Raw genomic sequence first — 13,720 nt, forward strand, 5'->3', positions numbered from 1 at the left:
GTCACCGCATAATCGCACGGCGCTTTCCGATGCTATATACACCACACTATACACTACACTATACACTACACACCACTGTACACTACACTACTATATACTACACTATACACTACACTATATACTACACTACTATACACTACTATACACTACACTACACAGTACACTACACTATACACTACACACCACTATACACTACACTACTCTACACTACACTATACACTACACTACTATACTACTATACACTACATTATACACTGCACTGTACACTACACTACTATACACTACACTATACACTACACACCACTATACACTACACTATACACTACAGTATATACTACACTACTGTACACTACACTATACACTGCTATACACTACACTATACACTACACTATACACTACTATACACTACACTATACACTACACTATACACTACTATACACTACACTACTATACACTACTATACACTACACTACTATACGCTACTATACACTACACTATATACTACACTACTATACACACCACTATACACTACACTACTATACACTACACTATACACTACTATACACCTTACTATACGCTACTATACACTACACTACTTTACACTACACTACTTTACACTACACTACTATATACTACACTATACACTACACTTTATACTACTATACACTACACTATACACTACGCTATACACTACACTACTATACACTACACTATACACTAAAATACAGTACACTACACTATACACTAATATACAGTACACTACACTATACACTACACTACTATAAACTCCACAACACACTACACGATACCCTACACTATACACTACTACACTATACACTACACTATACACTAGTGCTGTACTAGTAACGAATTGGCTACGTTCTGTTTACGTGACAAACCCTGTCTCTCATTTTAGCAGTGTCGGGTGGTGGCGGGTTGAACGACACAAAAACGCATTCATGTATTTATTTACTTAGCCCCAAAAATAACACCCTGCATAATGGCTGGAATTTAAATGCATATTTGTGAATGTGTTGTCATTATTGCACGCTTTCTATTAACTCACTCTCTCTGTTGTTGTTGTAACTCAATTTAAACCCACTTCCCAATGTGGTATCGACCGCAAACTTGCTATACTTGTGTCATACTGATGGCTATACTATATTCTATCATTAAAAAAATTTAAAAAAACTTGTATTTTCATACAATCTTGGGTCTAATTGTCCACGCTCAACTGACGTTGGCTGTAATTTGCCCACGGTCCCCTTACGTTGTGGCAAGCTTCAGGGCCACTTCCTGGAGTTCTCCCATTACGAGTACGGTACATTTCATTAAAGCGTGGTTTTTTTTAAGTACTTTTAAACGTTACTCATTTCAGAACGACGTTGTCCTGAACTCCGTCTGCCGGACGTCACGAAGATCTCGCAAGAGCGGCGCGTGACGCATTGAGCAAAACATTCAGGGCACACACAAAATAACAAAACGAAGAAATCCAGTACTCTTTGTTTTGTTATCGCTAAAGTCACGTGGGTGAATAAATAAAATAAATGCGAACCAAATTAAATCACGACGTTTCGGGCGCACCGCAAGGCGTCCTTCTTCAGGTGGGGTACAACGTAGCGAAAGCACAAAAACGCTTCAGTGTGTCTCAGAGATGGTTGTGACGAGGGAGTATAGAGTAGTCGCGGGGCATGGGGGGGCATGGTGAATGTGGGGGCGGAGTGTGGGCTGGGAGGTGAAGTTGGGAAGCCAAAGGGTGCGCTGGGAGGCAACGATTTATTTATTTATTTATCTCCGTAACTTTACCGAAAAAAAAACACAAAGAGTTATGAATCCTTGCAGTGGCGAAAGCTTCAAAAACTAGAAATATCCAAGCCCTTCAACTGACCCTTTTCTTTCCGCCAAGGCTGACACTAGCCGTGAAAGTTATTCGCTTCCGAACGCGGAGAAAACAATTTGAAAGGCATCAGAGGTTGTCCGTCCAGAATATCGGTTGCGTCACTCTTTTTTGGTTCTTTCGGTAAAGTCACGTGGGAAGAAAATGAATTAAATAATAATAAAATACAACGTTTCGATTGCAACACAAGCAGCCATCATCAGGTAAGAATTCCCTGATGATGATGGTTGCTAGTGTTGCAATCGAAACGTCGTGTTTTTATCATTACTTAATTCATTTTCTTCCCACGTGACTTTTACCCAAAGAGCAAAAAGATTCATCCCCGCGGTCACGAAAGCCGTCGAATGAGTTGCGTTGCTGAGCGCGTGCGTTTGGGGCCCGGTGCGGACGATTTCCGCGCGTTTCATTGGAAACCACTGCTCAGGAAATCGCAAGTTTCATCGGCGGGCGAATTGCGATGCGACCCAGTCGGGCAAAGTGAACAAGATGAGTCAGCACGGTTGGGCTACACGTGCGGTACGAAAGAAGTTCAAACTAAAGTATTAACCGGCGTATTTTTTTTGTTTGTTGTTTGACCAGTTATGATGATGAGAGCCTGTAGCTCTTTGTCAGAAGCGATCTGGCTGCTAGAAACGACAGCTCAACGAGGTGGCCTACCACAGTCATCATCATCATCGTGAGGACATTCATAGCAGCAGTCAAATACATTAAACGCGTGGTGATGTTGATTCCAAATGCGGAGGGGAAAACCAGAGGACACGGAGAAAAAAAATCCACGCGACCACGCAGAGAGAGAGAGACCCAGACTCCAAATATACAGCAGCAGGCATTGTCAGGGTCAGGATCGAACCCACGACCTCCTGCACACCAGGCGAGGTAGTCAACATCTCCTAGCCACCGTGATGAGGATGATGAGAGAGAGAGACGCTGACTCCAAATATACAGCAGCAGCAGCAGGCATTGTCAGGGTCAGGATCGAACCCACGACCTCCTGCACACCAGGCGAGGTAGTCAACATCTCCTAGCCACCGTGATGATGAGAGAGACGCAGACTCCAAATATACAGCAGCAGGCATCGTCAGGGGTCAGGATAGAACCCACGACCTCCTGCACACCAGGCGAGGTAGTCAACATCTCCTAGCCACCGTGATGATGATGATGAGAGAGAGAGAGAGACGCAGACTCCAAATATACAGCAGCAGGCATCGTCAGGGGTCAGGATAGAACCCACGACCTCCTGCACACCAGGCGAGGTAGTCAACATCTCCTAGCCACCGTGATGATGATGATGATGAGAGAGAGATAGAGACACAGACTCCAAATATACAGCAGCAGGCATCGTCAGGGGTCAGGATAGAACCCACGACCTCTTGCACACCAGGCGAGGTGGTTAACATCTCCTAGCCACCGTGATGATGATGATGAGAGAAAGAGACGCAGACTCCAAATATACAGCAGCAGGCACCGTCAGGGGTCAGGATAGAACCCACGACCTCCTGCACACCAGGCGAGGTAGTCAACATCTCCTAGCCACCGTGATGATGATGATGATGATCAGAGAGAGAGAGAGACGCAGACTCCAAATATACAGCAGCAGCAGGCATCGTCAGGGGTCAGGATAGAACCCACGACCTCCTGCACACCAGGCGAGGTGGTTAACATCTCCCTAGCCACCGTGACGCCCTCTACATGAATCGCGAAAACGACATTGCACCGCTGTTCACGCAGCGGCTGTATGAAAATAAAGAAGTAATATTTTAAAAAGTACGTTTTTTTTTTTAAACACGCTTTAAGGAAATGTACCGTACTAGTAATGGAAGAACTCCACGACTCCAGGGAGTGGCCCCGAAGCTTCCCATAACGTAAGGGGACCGTGTGGTGATTTACAGCCAACGTCAGTTGAGCGTGGACAAATAAACCCAAGCCAAAACATAACATGTAAAAAAATAATGCTTTTAAATATTTGAATTTTATTTTTAATGATAGAATATAGTATTGTCATCATAATGACATAAGTATACCAAGTTTGCAGTCGATACCCCATTGGGAAGTGGGTTAACATTGAGTTACAAGATTTGAGGCTACAACACAACAGACAGACAGAGTGAGTTAATAGAAAGCGTGTAATAATAATAAAAAATTGAAACGTCCCCGGTACTCGAGATCGTAAAATGTTGCGGGTTGAATCTCCAACACAACCGGTGGATGCCGACGTCGAAACTAAATTTGCATGTTCAGCTTAACATGTCAAACCTCGCCAATTGGCCGTGTCGGGTGGTGGCGGGTTTGACGACACGAATTCACATGTTTACGCGATCTAAACCAAAAAAACAGGCACGCGTTTTGCCTTCACGATGACGGATGTACTCTTTGGTTCTTTCGGCGGAGACACGTAGGTATAGAATACAATACATAATTCGTTCTGGAAACGTGTTTGTAATCCAAAACACTCGTATATCAAAGCACTCGTATATCAAAGCACTCCTCGTGTAATCAGTTGTGACCACGTGACGTTCGGCAGTACAAAGCGTCTACACGTGCGCTGCTCGTGTTGCAAGACCCTCGCTCGTTTATCAAATTAATATTTTTCGATTTAAAGCTGTCGTGACTGCAAGGATTCATCTTCTTTGGTTCTTTCGGTAAAGTCACCACGTAGAATGAGAATAAAATAATAAATTGATAAAATAAAATAACACAATAATATTCTCACGACGTTTCGGCCACAACACAAGCGCTGTCCTCCAGACAGTCTCGTCCCCTTCACCTGATGAAGGCCGCTTGTGTTGTGGCCGAAACGTCGTGAGAATATTATTGCGTTATTTTATTTTATCAATGTATTCTTTTATTCTCATTCTACGTGGTGACTTTACCGAAAGAACCAAAGAAAATTAATATTTCTTTTGTTTTTCACAAAAAATTTGCTCGTCTCGCAAAACGCCCGCGGACCCGAGCTACTCGCAAATCCCCAAGGTTTTACTGTCAAATACAATTACGGATATCGCAATGGGCGCGCGAGAAAGTACTCGCGCGACCGCACGCGGCTCTTTTGTTTGCCGACGTGACTTGCGAGATGCCGGCACGTGGTTCGCATTGTCAGCGTGCCGAGAAGACGCCGATTTCATCTCTCGCGAGCCCCGACCGGTCCACATTGTTTGTCGCTTGTGATGTTTTTTTGTTTAAACCGAACGAACTTCCTCCTCTGCGATTATTTGCCTATGTGTGTGCGTGTGTTCCTGAGCGAGCGAGCGAGCGACGCTCACGACAACGAGCGGAGCGCCGGGGGGCGAAGGGGCCGTCCATAAATGACGTCACGCACCTGTGGGGTGAGGTGGGGGGTGAGGTGTGGTGGGGTCAGATATTTGTGACGATGTGTGACGGGGGGGGGAGGGGGCGTCGGGGTTTGAGAAATGTGACGTCACATCAAAATGCGCTGATGACGACCGTTTGTGTTATGGTCGAAACGTCGTGAGAATTTTTATTGTTTTATATGTATTTTATTATTTTATTGTTTCCCTTCAACGTGACTTTACCGAAAGAGCTAAGAATGTGAATTACTGCAGTCACGAAAGCTTTAAATCAACGTTATACTTAATTTAAAAAAAAGACTTTTTAAAAATGTTTTCTCCTACAACATCAGAGTGCAGCGCCACATTAAATACGCAACTACAATGACAATACATTTTGTGAGAATTTTTTTATTGTTTTATATATTTTATTATTTTGTTGTTTCCCTTCAACGTGACTTTACCGAAAAAACTAAGAATACAATGACAATAGTTTAAAGCGATTTGAAGCATTGTTTTATTTTTGGGGGGGAGTGGGTGAGGGGCAAAGCTTTGTGACGTCATATTTGAGGGGGGGATCTGACTTTTTGTTCATCGATTAGCTCAAGGTTTTTGGGTACCCACGTACAAATATATCCATGCCTGTCAACGCCTTGTCAGTGCCCCCTGCCTTAGAACAGACCTGTGTGCCTGACAACTTATATCATGCAAATTTGTGTCCCATTGTCTATGAGCCTTAGCCCTCCTACATCGCTGGCCTTCTTAAACCCTCGGGACAGATTTACTTTACCCCTTAACTGTGCGCGTGTCTCCCCCCCCAAAGGTCTCTCTACGGTAAGTATTCTATCACTATCTTAAACTTCACACTTAACTTACAATTTAACAATCTTTGAAACAGCTTATTCAACCAAACCATGCGTTAATTGTGTTTTAACCGACCGTTTGTGTTGCTTTATATAGTTTCCAAATTTTGCTAAACCCTGTTTGATTTAGTGCGATGTTCCGTCTCTCTGTATCCCTTGGTATATATGTGTTAATTCTCCCTACTTAAGGTCTGTCTGCGGTTATATGTTTCCTCTACCTGATGATGATTGCTTGTGTTGCGATCGAAACGTCGTATGCTATTATATACTTTTTTTATTTTTTTTTATTATTTCTACGCGACCTTACCGAAAAAAACAGAGTACTAGACACTACACTGTACACTATACTATACACTACACTATACACTACTATACACTACTATACACTACACTATACACTACTATACACTACACTATACACTACTATACACTACACTATATACTACTATACACTACACTATACACTACTATACACTACACTATACACTACACTATACACTACACTATACACTACACTATACACTACACTATACACTATACTATACACTACTAGACACTACACTATACACTATACTATACACTACTATACACTACACTATACACTACTATACACTACACTATACACTACTATACACTACACTATACACTACTATACACTACACTATACACTACTATACACTACACTATACACTACACTATACACTACACTATACACTACTATACACTACTATACACTACACTATACACTACTATACACTACACTATACACTACACTATACACTACTATACACTACTATGTACTAAACTATACACTACACTGCTACATTGCTGTTAACCCCTTATCAGTGCCCTACCTTATTACTGACCAATTCAGACTCATTGATCACCCCGTGACCCTTATAAATCTCAAAGCTCGTCCTACAAAGTCCCATCACGAGGCAGAAACACAAATAGACGCTAATAATTTTTTTGTTTGCCGGCAATGAAACGGCTGTAATGCCGTACGGACCTCAAAAATCTATTCCCCTGTAGAAGAATGCGGGGTAACCCGAATGGATTGACTGGTACACACCTGGTACATACCTGGTACACACCTGGTACACACCTGGTACATACCTGTCAACCGGCACGGTTTAACCCGTATTCTCATACAGGGAAGTTGTCTTTCAGGTGCATATAGCGGTACAGACGTTTCAGTAGGGGCAATATTTTTTGGTCTTTTTTTGCTTGTGTGATGGTGGTACTTTATAGGATGAACGCTGAGAGGCACGGGGTTGGCAATAAGGTCTGCATTGGTCTGTGATAAGGTAGGTAGTTATAGCGTAGTGTATAGTGTAGTGTATAATAGTGTATAGTGTAATGTATAGTGTAGTGTATAGTGTAGTGTATAGCAGTGTATAGTGTAGTGTATAATAGTGTATAGTGTAATGTATAGTGTAGTGTATAGTGTAGTGTATAGCAGTGTATAGTGTAGTGTATAATAGTGTACAGTGTAATGTGTAGTGCAGTGTATAGTGTAGTGGATAGTGTAGTGTATAGCGTGGTGTGTAGTGTAGTTAGTGTATTGTATAGTAGTGTATAGTGTAGCGTGTATAGTGGTTTATAGGATGAACGTTGAGATTTATAAGGGGCACGGGGTGACGAATAAGGTCTGCAATGGTCCGTGATAAGGTAGGGCACTGATAAAGGGTTGACAGGCATGGATATATTTGTACGTGATTACCCAAAGCAGTAGGCAATCGATGAACATTCAGGGACCACGAAATTATTGCTGTTATATTTCGATTTAAAGCTTTCGTGACTGCAGGGATTCATCTTCTTGGTTCTTTCGGTAAAAGTCACCACGTAGAAGGGAAATAAAATAATAAAAATAAAACATTTTATTACGTTTGAAAATAGGATGAAATAATAATAAAAAATAATTTTATTACGTTTTAAAATCATACAAAAAATAAAAATAAAACATTTATTACGTTTTAAAATAATCATAAAAAATCATTTTATTATGTTTTAAAATAATAAACAAAAAATAAAAAAATATATATTACGTTTTAAAACAATAAAAATAAAACATTTATTACGTTTTAAAATAATCGTAAAAAAATCATTTTATTATGTTTTAAAATAATAAAAAAAACATTTTATTACGTTTTAAAACAATAAAAATAAAACATTTTATTACGTTTTAAAATAATGAAAATAAAACATTCCATTACGTTTTATTTTTATTATTTTACTTCCATTCTACGTGACTTCACCGAAAGAACCCAGAAGGTCGCTGTCATGTTTCTGTCCGGAGTTCGAATTTCTCGCTTGTGTAGATGTTGAACCTATTTCGCACCGTGCGTGGCTAATCGGAGCCGTAATTCTTGAGCTGTTCACGCGCTGTCTTCAAACGGACATGATACATTCTGCAACAAGACCCCCCCCCCCCCTCCCAAGTGTTGCAGTAAAAGTTTAATGGAGGGGAGAGTGGGGCGGTTTTGGAATCTCAATCGATTTCTTCAATGTTCGAATGGACTTTCGATTAACCTGGTGGCCCCTACACATGAATTAACCAGGTGGCCCCTGGGACATGAATTGACCAGGTGACCCCGGGATGTGAATTAACCAGGTGGCACTGGGACATGAATTGACCAGGTGGCCTCGGGACGTGAATTAACCAGGTGGCCCTGGGACGTGAATTAACCAGGTGGCCCTGGTACGTGAATTAACCATGTGGCCCTGGTACGTGAATTAACCAGGTGGCCCTGGGACGTAAATTAACCATGTGGCCCTGGTACGTGAATTAACCAGGTGGCCCTGGTACGTGAATTAACCATGGGGCCCTGGTACGTGAATTAACCAGGTGGCCCTGGGACGTAAATTAACCAGGTGGCCCTGGGACGTGAATTGACCAGGTGGCCCTGGGACGTGAATTAACCAGGTGGCCCTGGGACATAAATTAACCAGGTCGCCCCGGGACATGAATTAACCACGTCTCCCCTGAACATGAATTTACCAAATAGCCGCCGGTGACGTCACCACAGCGCCAGTGTCAGGCTAGGTGCACTTCGAGTGCCACGTGAAGTTGTCGAAAAGCCCCCCGCCCCCCCCCCCCAGGTAGGAGGTCCCCGGGACAGCCGAAGTGAGATTGGGGCCCCGATGGCGACCGGCAATGTGCACCAGCTGTCTTCAACACACCGTCCAGCCACTACCACCACCCCCATCACCACCACCACCACCAACACCACCACCCCCACCAACACCACCACCCCCACCAACACCCCCACCAACACCACCACCACCCCCCCACCACCACTCCCACCAACACCACTACCCCCACCACCACTACCCCCACCACCACCCCCACCAACACCACCACCACCCCCACCAACACCACCACCCCCACCAACACCACCACCCCCACCAACACCGCCACCACAGCCACCGCCACCACCCCCACCAACACCACCACCACCACCCCCACCAACACCACCCCCACCAACACCACCACCCCCACCCCCACCAACACCACCACCCCCACCAACACCACTACCCCCACCACCACTACCCCCACCACCACCCCCACCAACACCACCACCACCCCCACCAACACCACCACCACCGCCACCACCACCACCCCCACCAACACCACCACCACCACTCCCAACAACACCACTACCCCCACCACCACTACCCCCACCACCACCCCCACCAACACCACCACCACCACCCCCACCAACACCACCACCACCCCCACCAACACCACCACCACCCCCACCAACACCACCACCACCCCCACCAACACCACCACCCCCACCAACACCACTACCCCCACCACCACTACCCCCACCACCACCCCCACCAACACCACCACCCACCAACACCACCACCACTCCCACCAACACCACTACCCCCACCACCACTACCCCCACCACCACCCCCACCAACACCACCACCACCCCCACCAACACCACCACCACCGCCACCACCACCACCCCCACCAACACCACCACCACCACTCCCAACAACACCACTACCCCCACCACCACTACCCCCACCACCACCCCCACCAACACCACCACCACCACCACCCCCACCAACACCACCACCACCCCCACCAACACCACCACCACCCCCACCAACACCACCACCACCCCCACCAACACCACCACCCCCACCAACACCACTACCCCCACCACCACTACCCCCACCACCACCCCCACCAACACCACCACCCACCAACACCACCACCACTCCCACCAACACCACTACCCCCACCACCACTACCCCCACCACCACCCCCACCAACACCACCACCACCCCCACCAACACCACCACCACCGCCACCACCACCACCCCCACCAACACCACCACCACCACTCCCAACAACACCACTACCCCCACCACCACTACCCCCACCACCACCCCCACCAACACCACCACCACCCCCACCAACACCACCACCACCCCCACCAACACCACCACCACCCCCACCAACACCACCACCCCCACCAACACCACTACCCCCACCACCACTACCCCCACCACCACCCCCACCAACACCACCACCCACCAACACCACCACCACTCCCACCAACACCACTACCCCCACCACCACTACCCCCACCACCACCCCCACCAACACCACCACCACTACCCCCACCAACACCACCACCACTACCACCACCCCCACCACCACCCCCACCAACACCACCACCACCACCACCGCCACCACCACCACCACTCCCACCAACACCACTACCACCACCACCCCCACCAACACCACCACCACCGCCACCACCACTACCCCCACCACCACCACTACCACCACCCCCACCACCACCACTCCCACCACTACCACCACCACCCCCACCAACACCACCACCACTACCCCCACCAACACCACCACTAAAACCACTACCACTACTACCACCACTACCCCCACTACCACCACCACCCCCACAACTACCCGGTGTAAAACAATAACGGCAGACTACCACGAGATTTCACCAATCGCGCTGACGTTGGACATTCAAAAAAGAAGAAGCGAGCGCGCCTCGCCCGGACGCTCCATATTAACCAATGGGATTACTCGATGCGTGGATCGAGTTTCGTTGGATCGAGTGGCGATGGATCGACACAGCGATGAACCCGCAAATTATGACGAACCCGGTATATATTCTTCGTTTAAAATACATTTTTAGTATTTAATTGTTTCCCTATCTACGTGGTGACTTTACCGAAAGAACCAAGAATATGAATCCCTGCAGTCACGAAAGCTTTAAATCAAAAATATTAAATTTTGATTTAAAGCTTTCGTGACTGCAGTAATTCATATTCTTAGTTCTTTCGGTAAAGTCACGTTGAAGGGAAACAACAAAATAATAAAATATATATAAAACAATAAAACTCTCACGACGTTTCGACCATAACACAAACGGTCGTCTTCAGGTGTGTCGGTTTGTGACTTTACCGAAAGAACTAAGAATATCAAAAATATTATTTAAACAAAAAAGTATACCGGATTCGTCATGATTTGCGGGTTCATCGCTGTGTCGATCCATCGCCACTCGATCCAACGAAACTGCTCGGTGGGAGGGGAGGTGGCTAGTACCGGTATGAACGAAGTTGTAAACTGAGTGTACCAGCCTGCAATAGATTAATGTGTCCGTCCGTCCGTCCCCTTTCAATACTTTAACGAAGTGAAATCTCGTGCTGTTGGGTGTAAAATCAGCAATAGACAGCGCAGAGACTTGTCCTACCAGCCCACCCTGCAGGGACCTGTTTTGTTGTTTATTAATTGAAGCAATTGGCGGGACCCCGGGGTCCCATCACTGTCCCGGGGTGGGAAAATCCGCGTAGCGACACGAGTCTTGTTAAGGCCTTACCGACAACAACAAAACTAGTGGTCAATCGATTGGCCTAGTCGAGAGCTACTCGAGGACACTTTAAGTTTCGTAAAAAGTTGAAAAATTACATAAACACGTTAAATTCACCGCCTTGAGGGGGGCGGTGGGTCTCGCCTTGGCAAAGAAGCCGAGGGTCGACGGCTGACCAGAGGGCGTCGTCGTCGTCGCCGCGCGCGACCGCGGCGGATGCCGCCCCCCCGGGGCCTCGCGTTTGGCCGGTGGGGTGGCGCCCGTCGTGTCGAACGCCACCTGCTGGCGCTTGTTGGCGCTTGTTGACGCGAGTCTGGGCGGGCGGGCGGGCGGGCGGCGCGTTGCTGTCGGGATCACGAGTGGGCGGACTGAAAAGTAATAATTATTGACCTGGGGTCCCGCCAAATGATTCAAATATCCAAACCGAAGACGTGTTGAAGACGGCGTCTCGCGGCGGGGGTGGCAAGGAGCGAGGAGGATCCAGCCCCCAGCGAGCATCTCCATCTCTCTCTCTCCATCTCGCTCACAAAATCCTCAACAAGATCCAGTGCCGGATTAAGCTTGTGCGGGGGGACCTGTAGCAATATGCTATAAAGAGGCCCTATGGTTAAAAAAATAAAAACACGTAAATATTAAAACACACACATGTTTAACTTGCACAGTAAAGTAATTGTGTATTTGTTCATTTGACATGCAGCCGGACAATACGACAAATCGCTCACCTTAAACACCCCAGTCGTTCGTAAAAGTTGAAGGCAGTATAGTACTGTAGCAATAGAGCAAATGCAGAATCACTGGACCGGAATTGATAGCTTGAAAGCGTTTAGCGCGGGGCCCTTGGAAGGGCACGTAGCATTTGCTTGGATAATCCGGCACCGCTATTACTATAGTACTACACTGCCTTCGACTTTTATGAACAACTGGGTTGTTTTAAGGTGAGCGATTTGTCATATTATCTGGCTGTATAGCAAATGAAAAAATACAATTACAGTAAAACCTTGGATTGCGAGTAACTTGTTCTGCGAGTGTTTTGCAAGACGAGCAAACATTTTAAATAAATATTAATTTGATAAACGAGCGAGGGTCTTGCAATACGAGCAGTGTACGTGTAGACGCTTTGTACTGCCGAGCGTCACGTGATCACAACTGATTAAACGACATGTGCTTTGATATACGAGTGCTTTGGATTACAAACACGTTTCCGGGACGAATTATGCTCGCAATACCAAGGTTTTACTGTATTTTACTGTGCAATTTTGATTTTAAGCTTTCGTGACTGCAGGGATTCATATTCTTGGTTCTTTCGGTAAAGTCACCACGTAGAATGGAAACAACAAAATAATAAAAATATAAAACAATAAAATTCTCACGACGTTTCGACTGCAACATAAGCAATCATCATCAGGTGTGAAAACCACAGCAAGAAAATTTGAAAAAAGTGGCGTTTTTTTTTTACGTTAGCACCACGGAGAGCGATTTGACAGTTTGTTCAGATGGACGAGTCCATCTATGTTCGGAAAAGAGGAAGGGGGAGACGATAAGTAATGGATGCGGTCTGAAAGCCACCTTAAGCGTGATCAATTTCGGGTCTTAATTGATTGATCACGCTTAAGGTGGCTTTCAGACCACATCCATTATTTTTCGTCTCCCCCCCCCCCCCTCCTCTTTACTGTGCAAGTTAAAAATGTGTATATTAATATTGATTTTTTTTTTAATTAGGACCCGCTTTATAACATATTGCTACAGGCCCCGCACTAGCTTCATCCGGCACTGAGTAACAGAACAGAAAGTAGCACATTGCTACTTTTGCTA

This window comes from Petromyzon marinus, chromosome 80, assembly GCF_048934315.1.
Source record: "Petromyzon marinus isolate PM22_M1 ecotype Great Lakes invasive population chromosome 80, UKy_Petmar_22M1.pri1.0, whole genome shotgun sequence".
NCBI classification, from domain to species: Eukaryota; Metazoa; Chordata; class Hyperoartia; order Petromyzontiformes; family Petromyzontidae; genus Petromyzon; species Petromyzon marinus.